A 12,242-nucleotide genomic window follows, 5' to 3' on the forward strand; every position below is an offset into this window, starting at 1 on the left:
GGATCTCTCATTTAATATTTCAGAAAAGGAGTGGAAGGCAGCCATGCACATAACTCACTCTAGCTCCATATACGCAAAGCATTCAATTATTCAACTTAAAATGTTTTATCAAGCACATCTGTCTTGTTTAAAATTGTCCAAAGTGTTTCCAGGGTGAGATCCAACCTGCAAACGTTGCAATCGAGCTCAAGCCTCACTAGGCCACATTTTTTGGGTTTGTACCCAATTAACATCATTCTGGGCAAAAAATCTTTAAATGCCTATCAGACCTCCTTGGTGTCACAATCATTCCTAATCCACTAACAGCTGTGTTTGGTGGACTCCCAGATGGAGAAGGACAAACAAACTGTAATTACCTTTACTTCACTATTGGCACGTAGAGTTATCTTGCTCAACTGGAAGAATCCTAGCCCACTACTTTTAAAGTCAGTGGATAACTGATGTTATATACTATTTGAAATTGGAAACAAATCAAATTTTCACTTAGAGGATCTATTCAAAACCTTTTTAAAAACTGGCAAAATCTAATCAATAATATTTTAGAATAAGCATTTACTGTATACTGGGGAGAAGTACTACTCTCAAAGTTTTACTCTGGCTGTTGGCCTTCCTCTCAATTTCATGGGTGGGGGTTGAAATGAATTTAGTTTTTTTAAGTTTAACTTTATTATATGGAACATTACATGCTTTTAATAAATCCAATAAATGGAAAAAAAAGAAAATGAATGGTTGGTCAGACAACTGTAGCCATGTTCATAACAAGCTTCACAATCTTCAAAATAAAGTACAGCTTAGGAAAAACGCAGTAATGTGATAGTACTGTCATGTTAGAGGTCCCGTAATCTGTCACTTTTTATGTAAAGTTAAAATGTTTTCTCATAGATTTTTATAAAATCCTTCATTTTCCTTCTTTCTTCCAGTGCATGTTAAATTAATTGGAGACTCCAAACTGGGCTGGTATAAGAAAGACTTGGTGTATTGGACAGGGGCCTCTTCCATGGTCAGTTATTGCTTGAGCCTCTAGCTGTTACTATGAACTTTAGGTCTTTGCAATCCTGAAGTGGAATTAATGAAGATGGAAAATGAAAGGATAAATGAACTGAAAATGCAACAGTTCAAAAACAGTAGAAAGTGGGAGGATGTGAATAAAGAAAAATATTTGTACCAGACGTGGCCTTCAAGAGTCATGATTTCAGTAATATTTCCCTAAGAACAAGAAGCACCAATACCTTGCATAAAAACTGTTGCTAGTTTAAAAAGTTGAGCTAAAATTAGTGTGCTTGATGAAGCCAGTTTCTGTGCTTTACTGTTTTTCCATTCATCAAATATTTAAAAAAAAATCACTATTTTGGGATTATGTGACCAGATTAAATGGCTAAATCTAAAATAATTATTTAATCATTTAAATTTGAACATATGAAACATTCTCGGCTCACGCAACTGGATAAAAAACTGCTTGGGATCATGCAAATATTTAGCTATGGTTAATGAATTGTGTTTTTCAGTCCTTCACCAAACCAATCCAGACACGTAACCTGTTCATATACAGCTTCACCCAGCTGACTCTGTGCCACAAATGCTGTAACTCACAGGAAGGAAGGATGGTCAATCAACCATGCAGGCTCCATATGCTACTTCAGACATACTTTAATTTAGCACCGGGGAATGGTCCTTGGCATAAAGGTGAGCCCAAACAAGACATGGAACTTCTGGTGACCAAAGCACTATTTACGGAAGCATTTGGTCTTTCTGTATTTGACAGCCATAATGTTTTTTCTTATCAAAATACATAACTGTGGATGAATCCATGTTTTGGTACCTTGGGAAATTGACTGTTTTATTTTTGGTATTTTGGGGGCATTTTTCACATTGTTTATTTATTATTTTTATCATTCTGATGGTAAGACCATCACAATGCCATCTTGGATGTTATTTGGACACCAGGATTGTCGTGATTTTTTGATTTGCCATCTTCTGATCACCGCTGTCAATGTTCTGTGTGAAAGAAAATTTAACCATTTGCAAGTTACTAAAGATTAAAAGCTGTTTTATTATAACGGCAGGTTATTCATAAAGGTGACTGTCATAAGATAAGGTGAACTTCCTTCTTTAGGAACGTGCCTGTTAGACACAGGAAAGATGACCTTTCCTTCATTGGGGCCCCTCTTGACACGTACACAAAAGAGAAACGCTTGGCCGAATTGATGAAATGCTTAGATGCTGTTACAGAAGTAAGGGGGTCGGAGGAAAATGAATATTAAAAGCTGACTGAAACCGGAGAACATTGCTCTTCTGCTTTGCAAAGCATGAATCCATGTACTCATCTATGACTGAATAAAGACTGATTGATTGAACTATTCCTGTCTTCCTCGGGGGTTACTTCCACATCTGCCACAAGGAAAAAATGTGAAGGAACAACATGGAGGGAGATGGAAATAAAGGAGTGATAGGTCAAACCCAGAATCAGAAAACTAAAACCAAAGCATTAAGCAAAGATAAGGTTGAAATTCAGATGCAAGAGATCATGAACTGAGAATTCAATTCACAAAATTAAGAGTCTACGTTTTTAAGTCATTGGCTTTTATATTGTCATGCTAGCGACACGACCATCAAATCACACCCTTAGCTACCAATCATAATAATGGCACCACAAAATGCAAGTAAGATGATATCGCGGACTGAGTTTTTAACAATATAACTGGATTTTGTATAGTTTAGAAACCTTAAAACCATCTATAAAAGTCTGCGGGAAAAAAAGAATTTCAGAAAAATACATTTTTAAAGTAAGGTGAATTATAACAGTCACTATCCCTGATGTTAATGCATCAACTTTATTTAAGGTAATGATGCACAACATTTTATGCAAGCACATCATTTCCATGACTGGAAGTAGAAAAAGCTACTGTGGAAATTTTTCTTCAATTCATGGAGACCATAATGCTCTGCCACTCTTGCCTGACGTTATTGTCTTATTTCACATTACATAGTTTACTTTATGGAATGACACAACATTCACATGCCAGTGTCACACTAGGCTGACAGGGTGATCAACACACGATGCTAGTAGGCATATAGCCACTTGCTTAATGATTTTTCAATTACAGAGACCACCTCATTCTCTGCCTCGCAGTAAGGAGACCCTGGTCCACCCAGCGTGGAGTTTGCATGTTCTCTCCGTGTCTGCATGGGTTTCCTCTGGGTGTCCGGTTCCCTCCCACAGTTCAAAGGTTTGCAGGTTAGGTGCATTGGCGATTCTAAATTATCCCTAGTGTGTGCTTGGTGTGTGTGTGTGTATGTGAGTGTCCTGTGGTGGCCTGGTGCCCAACCTGGGATTTATTCCTGCCTTGCACCCTGTGCTGGCTGGGAATGGCTCCAGTGGACCACCATGACCCTGTGTTAGGATATAGCGGGTTGGACTCACTGACTGACCTCATTCCCTAAATAACTCTTTCAGCTTCTGGTGTTCATAGTTGTGCTCCACAGGTGGCCTGAGTGACACCCTACCTTGACTGACAAAAAATCAACAATTGATTGACATCTTCACAGTCGCCAGTCTAACCTTCGCTCCGTTCCTCTCTGCTGCTCTCCGACCTTGCTTTAATTAGCCCATTGCCAGTAAGCCTTCGTGCATATCATTTTATAGACCCATTATAATCATTTTAAATGTTTATTGTGGCAGCTGATGGCCAAAGAGCAGCTGTCATGCTCTCTTCTGAACTATTCATTACATCACTGAGAAAAAGTTTTTTTGAAACTAATATAGTGTAATTGAATTAAAGAAAGGAATATGTACTTCCAATGATGTGAGAAATCCTTTTGTGGACAGCACTGCCCTGTGCTGCACCACAAAGAGAAAACAATTTGTATTGTGAAACAACTTACTCTGCGCTGTAATGAATGCCACCTATGAGGGGTGACCCAGTACACATCTCCACTTAACAAGGTTGAGGCAAAAGAATCGAAAAAAGGCCAAGACTCTCACCATAGTTCATCCTTCTCTCTTCCCACCCCTCTACAAGAAATCTCTATATATTATACTCAAAAACGACAGCAAATTAAAGTTTTAACCATTGTGAATGAAGACAAATTACATATTCACACACCCCACAAAACTGTCTACATAAATCACTATGATTCCATTGCTTAATTAATTTTTACATCCATAATGGCTAACACGGTACAACCTACAAAAAAATTACAGACAGGTCAGTTACAATAATAAAAAAGTCCAGTTTAGAAATGAACAGGGTAAAAGTGATCTGTTGTAGCAGTGCCACATAAGGGGTTTCCTTTGTTTATAGGTGTGTCGAATGTTTATAGATTTGTCGAATGTTAATAACAACACTGCTCACGCAGACTCCTGTTCATAAATATGACGTCTGTGTCTTTAAACAGGTATGCATGGATGTGGAGGAGCTTGTTGGATTTGTAGTTTGGGGTTTGTAGGCACTGTACAAATAAAACCGCAGCCTTTTGATTTGTTCATTTTTCAATCAACTTGATCTTCAGCAGCAGCTAAACCCTTAATCAACTGGATGGTCGTAGCTGAGAAGGAATGTGCACAACCACCAGATTTAGGCTTCAGCAATGGGGTTTTTTTTTTTTCGCCAATCCAGTTCATCGATGCTTTTTTGTGAAGAGGTGTGCCTCAGAAGACCATTTATCTTCTGGACTCTGGTGGCAGGACTGAGCTCTCTATCCGTGCTCTGGGAAGCAGTTTACTAAAGGGGGTTATTCTATCGCATTTTTCCATCCATTAAACGGTGATTGCACTTCACCTTCATCTCCTACCGTAAAGACTTTTTCCAGGACTGTAAATATCGTCGTGGGATTTGTTCATGGTGTTCATTTTGTACTAACATTTCTTAATCGTATTTGTAATTAGTTATTGTAGTAAATAAGGAATGCATATACTGTATTTGTTTATGTATATATTTAATCTGTTTGGTTATTTTTTCTGGTATGTTGTTAATACTCGGGTGTCGGGGTGGAGATACCGTAGGGCTTGGGTGGTGGCCTGGTTCTATCCATCCCTCATTTTAAAAGAGTAGAATCTTCATTGCTTCGTAAATCTGGTGGCAACATCCACATTCTCCTAGAAGTCAGGGTTTCCCACAATATGAAAGGTCCTGCAAAGCAGGTGAAAGCGTCTGTTCCTGGCACCATCCCTGAAATAAGAAACTGGTACTGCCACACCAGGTTTAACTCTGATTAGCTCCCATTGACCGCCATGAAGTGGCCACTCTTCCCACTGTGAACCTCTCCAAGCGATCATCTGACAGTCTTTTATCAGCTGGGGAAGTTGTTGCACAATATATTTCTTTCATAACAAATATGTTTCTGCACTATGACTACATACAAGTCTTTTTTTTTTTGCTCTATTTTTTAAAGGGCTTCCAGTGGTGCCAAAACTGGCATTCATGGCAACACTTAACATCGTCCCAAGAACAATCGCAGTAAAGGGCTGTCGTTAAGTGCTGCCCCACTTTCCATATATCAGAAAAATTCAACAACACGGGTAACAGGAAAACAAAATGCACTATATGGCAACGTTATAAAGCTGTCTTAGTGAGAATGGTAAGTATGAACTGAATCTTTCCCTTTTTTCAAACTGTGTCTTTTTGGAACTTTTCAAGTATACAGTATCTTTTGTCTTAATCTTTTCTTTTGGGTATTTGCCCAAGAATGTAATCTGGCAGCTAAAGTTTTATAAAACACCGAAAGGTTGACACTTCCAGGACTGCGCCACCTAACAGCCAAGAGTTGCGTCCTGACAATGGAATGCTCAAAATGGTGGCACCTATACAAAAAACAAAAATATATAAATAATAAAATATAATAAACTCTAACAACTTAAAACTAACCAAATAATAATACCAAATTGTTACTTTACATTCAAAATGTATAAAAACTACATAAAGATCTAACAAAAATGTATTAAAGGCAACAAAAATATATTAAAGGCTTAACAAAATTTTAACAAGGTCACTCAAATTACAAAAACAAGATGAAAGTAACCTTGTAGTAGTGACGTGCCGTGGGATCACTCTGCCATCTGATTGCTTCGGAGCTACTGGGGAGATGCCAATGAAGACACAAGATTTAAAAGAACGCTGGTTTGAGGATGGCTCTCATTTTACATCTGTGCATCAAAGCTGCAGCAAATTATTTTCCTTTTACTTTTCTTGGATTACAAAACCACTTTACTGAAGATTAAAGTTCTTTTCTGTATTAATGTTATTTATTCATCATGTTAATTGGGTTTGTTTGTTTGGTGTCATTGTCACACGGAGTGCACTCATTCCATCAAATCAACACTGAACATTTGACAATATGGTAGGACAAGATTAACATTGTTCCAAAAGGCTGTTCACTTGGGCATTTTTCCATACCTCACCATCAACTTCCTCTGGTAATCTGGACTGTGTTTCTGGACCATGTTTGCATTTGTCTTAATGTTATATCTACAGGGCAGACGAGTTGTGGAGTAACTAGGAGCAGGACGTGAAAGCAGAAAAGGGTCAAAACCAGGAGATTAAACAAAACCATGCATCATAGCCAACAACAACAAAGAGCAAAGTTGCATATCAAGGACAGAACTGAAAGGTTGGTACACAAAAGAACAAAGCACAAAAATGTTAGCAAGCACTTATTGAATAGGATTTTTTTTAATCTGTAGCTCAGATATGGAAGGATTTCTCCTGAAGACTTTTTATTCCATTGTTTCGTAATACCCAGGTCACGACCTCCAAGGACATACTCATAACAACCATCACTTGTCCTAACAGTGGTAGCCCAAAATCACAGCAAACATGCACAAAACCAAATGGCAATGAGAAAGACCAAAAATTAATTTGTGATTCTTAAAGACTAAAATAGAAAAATAAAATCATAGAAATGAATTCAGGGGCCCTAAAAAAACACAAAATGAGTGCTGGATCATGAAGTTTTGATGCAGTAAAAAAATAAAAATGGGATAATTTCTTAAAGCAATTTGTTGTGTGACATTTTATGACATGTTATTGGAGTGAGTTTTTGTAATAGCTTAATGTTTGCTTTGGTTTGTAAATAGCATGTTTAATACAGGTAAAATTCCATTATAATGAATATCTTAACAACGAAATTTTCATTACAACAAAGTATTTTTATGGTCCCGACAGTTTCCCCATATGACGCGAGTCTATAGAAATTTTGTTACTACAAAGTACATTCACCAGATACTTTCATTACGTATAACGAAGTGCCCAAAAGACCTTGAAATGCCTGAATGAATCATCCGAAGAGCAGCTAGTTCTGTGGCCGCAGCTCAGTTGTGCACAACGATCCCCAAACAGAAACATTGTAATTTCTTTTCTTTCTTCGAACTTTCCTGCTACTGTTTTTTTTTTTTTTTGTTGCTGGTTTTGTTTTCGGTGGTTTTCAGTGATACCTTTTGCTTATTGCTCGTCAATATTTAAAAAACATCCATTGGAATTTAACTAATTGTTACCCTTCTATAGAAACGGCAGACATGAAAAAACAATAACAGTTCATATTAGAAAAAAAAACTTTACCTTTTTGCAGCTCTTGATTGTAGCAAAAAAAAAAATGTTGCCAGTGAATTTGGAATTTCGCCATCGACGCTGTCAACTTTCTTGAAAGACAAAGCAAAAAAGAAAAAAAATCTCGGGTTGCAAACATATGTGAACTGCTGCATTTGAAGACATCGAAAAAGCAGTTTTTATGTGGTTTAGAGATGCTCGTTCAAGAAACATTTCTATTAATGCAGCACTCATTCAAGAAAATGTGAGGTTTGTAATCTCTGTTGGGACCTCCCCTAACTGGACGACACGCCAAAGAGCGCTGCAAAGTCCGATCTCCGCGTCTATGGAAGACTGTTTATCTGTTGCTAGGGCAACAGCTGGATCAAAGATATTCTGCGTCAATCAGCTATGCTGCATCTCTCTGCCAAAGCAAACAGAAAAGATATCGATGGGTAATGCAGCTTGACTGCTGTGTCTGTGTATAGCAGAGTGGCACTTCATGCTACAATAAATAAGCGTGCTGTTCCTGTTTCAAGATGAATAAAGTTGGTTTACCTAAAGTACTGAGACTCAGCCTTGTGTTTTGGGGTGTAAGACAGGGACTTATAGCGCGACCTTGATCTTTTATGATTTGCTTCTGTGTCACTTCACTGCAGCGCTATGAGCCTGTTTTTGCCCTGCCCCGGCAATGGACAAGCAATCTTCCAAAGACGCTGCAATCGCTCTTCAGGAAAGTGTATTATCACAAGGAAATGCTGAGAAACATTCTCGTCAGCATAACTTGTAGGCAGGAGGAGATTAAAATTAACGCAAAAGAAGCTATTGAAATGATTGCAAACGCCTGGGCGCAAGTTAAAGAAAGCACTATAGTAACAAATACAGAATCTCATTACAACGAAATTTTCTCTATAACGAAATATTTTTTAGGTCCCTGGGAGCTCGTTGTAACGAAATTTTACCTGTATATACTTTTGAACTATTTTACCTCAATGTGGTGTGTCTCTGTGGGTGAGTTGTGCAAATTGGACCAAGCTATGCCTATTGGTGGTGTTCTGGCATCCCACTTTAAATTAAGCACATCACTGTTAAATCAGTGTGAATCGCCTCAGAGCCACTATTACCTAACCCAAATACTAATCAGAAGCAGACTTCAAAACAAACATGCCAGAAAGTTGCTGCCCTAGAGTCTTTTACAAAAAACAATTACATTACAAGATTCTTTTAATTATTCGCAAACTTTGATGAAAGGAAACATGTTTTGCTGCTCTAAATAGTTAAGCAATAATGATGTCAAATAATGTGTACTGAGACTGAATCACATGGCTGCAACACTGCACCATTGCTACAAAGAAACCGCAACAGCCGATATCAAAACACAATTCAGAACAGATTCTTAAGAATCCAACAAGAATAACCAATAAAGAATTTCATGACCCAGGAGATAGAAGTAACCAATTCCCTAGGTGTGAGATAGAGAACTGTGAGGTTCCAAAATAGACCTCAAACTCAAGGTGAAGTTCAAGTGTTTAAGAAATAAAACTGGAAAACAATTTACAAGAGTGAAGAGCACACTTCATTTGCAACTGAGCAATCAAGACCTTGGTCAAAAAAGTACTCAAGAATTTCAAGTTGGCTTAGTAGCACTGTAGAGTTCCATGACTGAGATGAGAAGGTCAGGTCGGGGAGCATGCACTGTTACAGAACATTGCCACACCTACAACACAACGAAACAGTTTGTTCTTGGTGGCAACCCACAAGGAAGCCACGCTTCCAGTCCCACCCTCCAGAAATAACCATCTGTTTGCTGCAGCCAGGTGTTACGTGGGTGTTCCCTTGGTCTTGTCCAGCTGCTGTGAGACAGATCAACCTTGGGGAATCACGCCACATGGCCGTAGTGGCATAACTGGCGCTCTCTCACAATGCACGTAATGTGCCTCATTTGGAACTCTGTGAGAAACCGTTCATTTGACACAAAGTCAAACCAGCAATGCCCAAAGATTCTCCAAAACGACACGGTACTGAAGGAGTCCAGTCTTTGTCTCAGGTCACTGGACAGCGTCCATGTCTCGCAACCATATAGCAAAACAAGAAGCACAAGGATTCTAAAGACTTGGACCTTTGTCCTTTTGCATAGATATCGGGAGTGCCACACTCCCCTTTCCAGCGACCTCATGACCCCCCATGCTCTCCCAGCCCGTCTACTGACTTCATAGGAAGAGTCACCAGAGACGTGAATGTCACTGCCAAGGTAAGTAAACCTCTCGACAAGGTCGACACTCTCTTTACATACGCATACACATGTATATACATACACACACACACACACACACATATATATATACATATGTATGCATATATATCCATCCATTTTCCAACCCGCTGAATCCGAACACAGGGTCACGGGGGTCTGCTGGAGCCAATCCCAGCCAACACAGGGCACAAGGCAGGAACCAGTCCCAGGCAGGGTGCCAATCCACCGCAGTATGCTGATGGCCATGCCCAAGAGGTCATTTAAGGATTGGATTTTGGTTTTTATCCAGGACACTTGCAAGCCCAGACACTTAGACTCCTTGCTCAGTCTCTTGTGAGCCCCAATCAGAGCCTCCATTGATTCCTCAAAGATTACAGCATTGCCAACAAAGCATCAGGAACCGTGGACCCAGAGATGTCCAGCTTCCTTGCTGGAGGATCAGCTTTAAACAGCTGCTCAAAGGAGCCCACCAGATCACAACTGCAGCGTTATCCATATGGACCGTTCCATCACCTGTCCTGAGTGTGACTCTCAGAGAATCAGATTCAGATGTGCATAATGCTTTGATTCCTCTGTAACCATGATGCGGGTCACTAGACCAGAGATGTGTGTCAGTAGATCACAGATTCCTCTAACAAACACCTCTTTATCTGCCCTCAAACCCCTCGCAGCCATCCTTCTCAGTTTCCAGTACAGATCGAAGTTGCTATCAAGCTGTGCACTGCAACTACCCTTGATGATATCCAGGGTGCCCTGCGAGATAAAACACCTCCTTCTGGTAGCACCTGCAACCCCAACCCTCAGCAACCTTCAGGGTCTTGTCACAGAAGGCCTCTTACCCAGAAGGTCTCCCACATCACATTAGAATCAGCAGTCACACCCAAGTTTGCAAGGTCCTCACACAAACTGTGTGGAGACTCATTAGAAACAGCCTGATCTTTGAGTCTGACCTGATACAGACTCATTCTCCTAGTAGGTGGAAGCGTACTGGACTTAAGCTGGATCTTCAGAGTAGCAACACCAAGTCTGTGGTCAAAATTCACAAACTAGGCACTTCTGTAGACCCTGCAGTTCTGTAGGAGCCTTCAGCGTCTGCCCATAAGGACGTGATCGATCTCCTTCACCACACCAGAAGTATTGGAGAATCAAGCCAAATGATTGCGGCTCAGAGTGCTGGAACCAGGATCCAGTGATATGCAGCCCCTGACCTTTTGCAAAGTCAAGGAATATGGAAACACTTTCACTATGGTCGCCAGACCCATGGAGACCAACACAATCCTCATAACCAGCCCTGTCAGTGCCAGTGGCTGCACACATGACCAGAGGAGTGTCGCCTTGTGGGCACCCATCAACCACTGAGTGCTGTTGTGAATAGAATGTCTTCCTCACAGAGACATCGCTCACTGCTGTCGGAGCATACACTGAGATGACACACAAGACACCCAGAGAATGCCTTCATCTGAGTCTCATAATATGCTCAGTGAAATGAGTGATATTGGACACCATTGGAAGGAGCTGATCCTACCACAGCAATAGCTACTCCCTGAGTATGACAGCCATCAGAACAACCACACCAATAAAAGGTGTACCCATCTACAGAGATCTGTCCAGTCCCAGGTCTGCACACCTCAGAGAGCGCTGCCACTGAAATTTGGAGTTTGCAAAGATTCTCTGACAGCAGAGGAAGATGATCATCATGCCAGAGAGCCAAAACGTTCCATGGACCTACCCAAATGGGCCACCAGAAATTGGGACCCAAGCGCTGCTGTGCAGCAGGCAACTCCTCAGCACCACACCAGGTCCAATCCCCAACAAGCCTGACCTCAAAGGCTCTCTGGCGGTTTTGACTCTTCCGGGGATGAGGCTCCCAAGGGCTTTCTCCCATCCCCTTCATAATGCGAGCAGCCTTCCTTAGGACAGCTGCAGCAGAGCTACTCCTGTGGAGAGCATAAAGGAATCCTGTCTGTCTGCCGTTTTGGAGCTTTGTGAAGTTTTTTACAATGGCTGGAGTACCAATCCTGCCACCAACCCCCAAGTTTTCCCTGCAAGTTGGAGGACGACTTGCAGGGCCAGATGCAGTGTAACGTCATACCCAGGGCTGATGAGGAGACTTGTCTAGTAAATGGCATCGTTTACACTTCACACATGTAGCCCTTGTGGAAATGTGGGAGAATGAAAACAATTTGTGCCAAAAATGCTACACAATAGCACAGCGGACTAGACACTTGTAAGGACTGGAGTTTTCTGTTAAATGTACAGAGACAGACACATTTTGTTTCAGGAACCAGAAGATGAAAAATATCAAAATTAGAAACCAAAATTCATACTAGAAAGTGAATAACAATGCCAAAACACTAACACAAAATATGTAAAGAACAGAATATAAGAATATTTAAGCAAGAAAAGTGTACACTATTTTTTTTTTGCCTATTCTCACTCTCAAATAGCAAGAAATTGTGCAGCTCCAG

Source organism: Polypterus senegalus, chromosome 7, assembly GCF_016835505.1.
Source record: "Polypterus senegalus isolate Bchr_013 chromosome 7, ASM1683550v1, whole genome shotgun sequence".
In the NCBI taxonomy this organism is placed as follows: Eukaryota; Metazoa; Chordata; class Cladistia; order Polypteriformes; family Polypteridae; genus Polypterus; species Polypterus senegalus.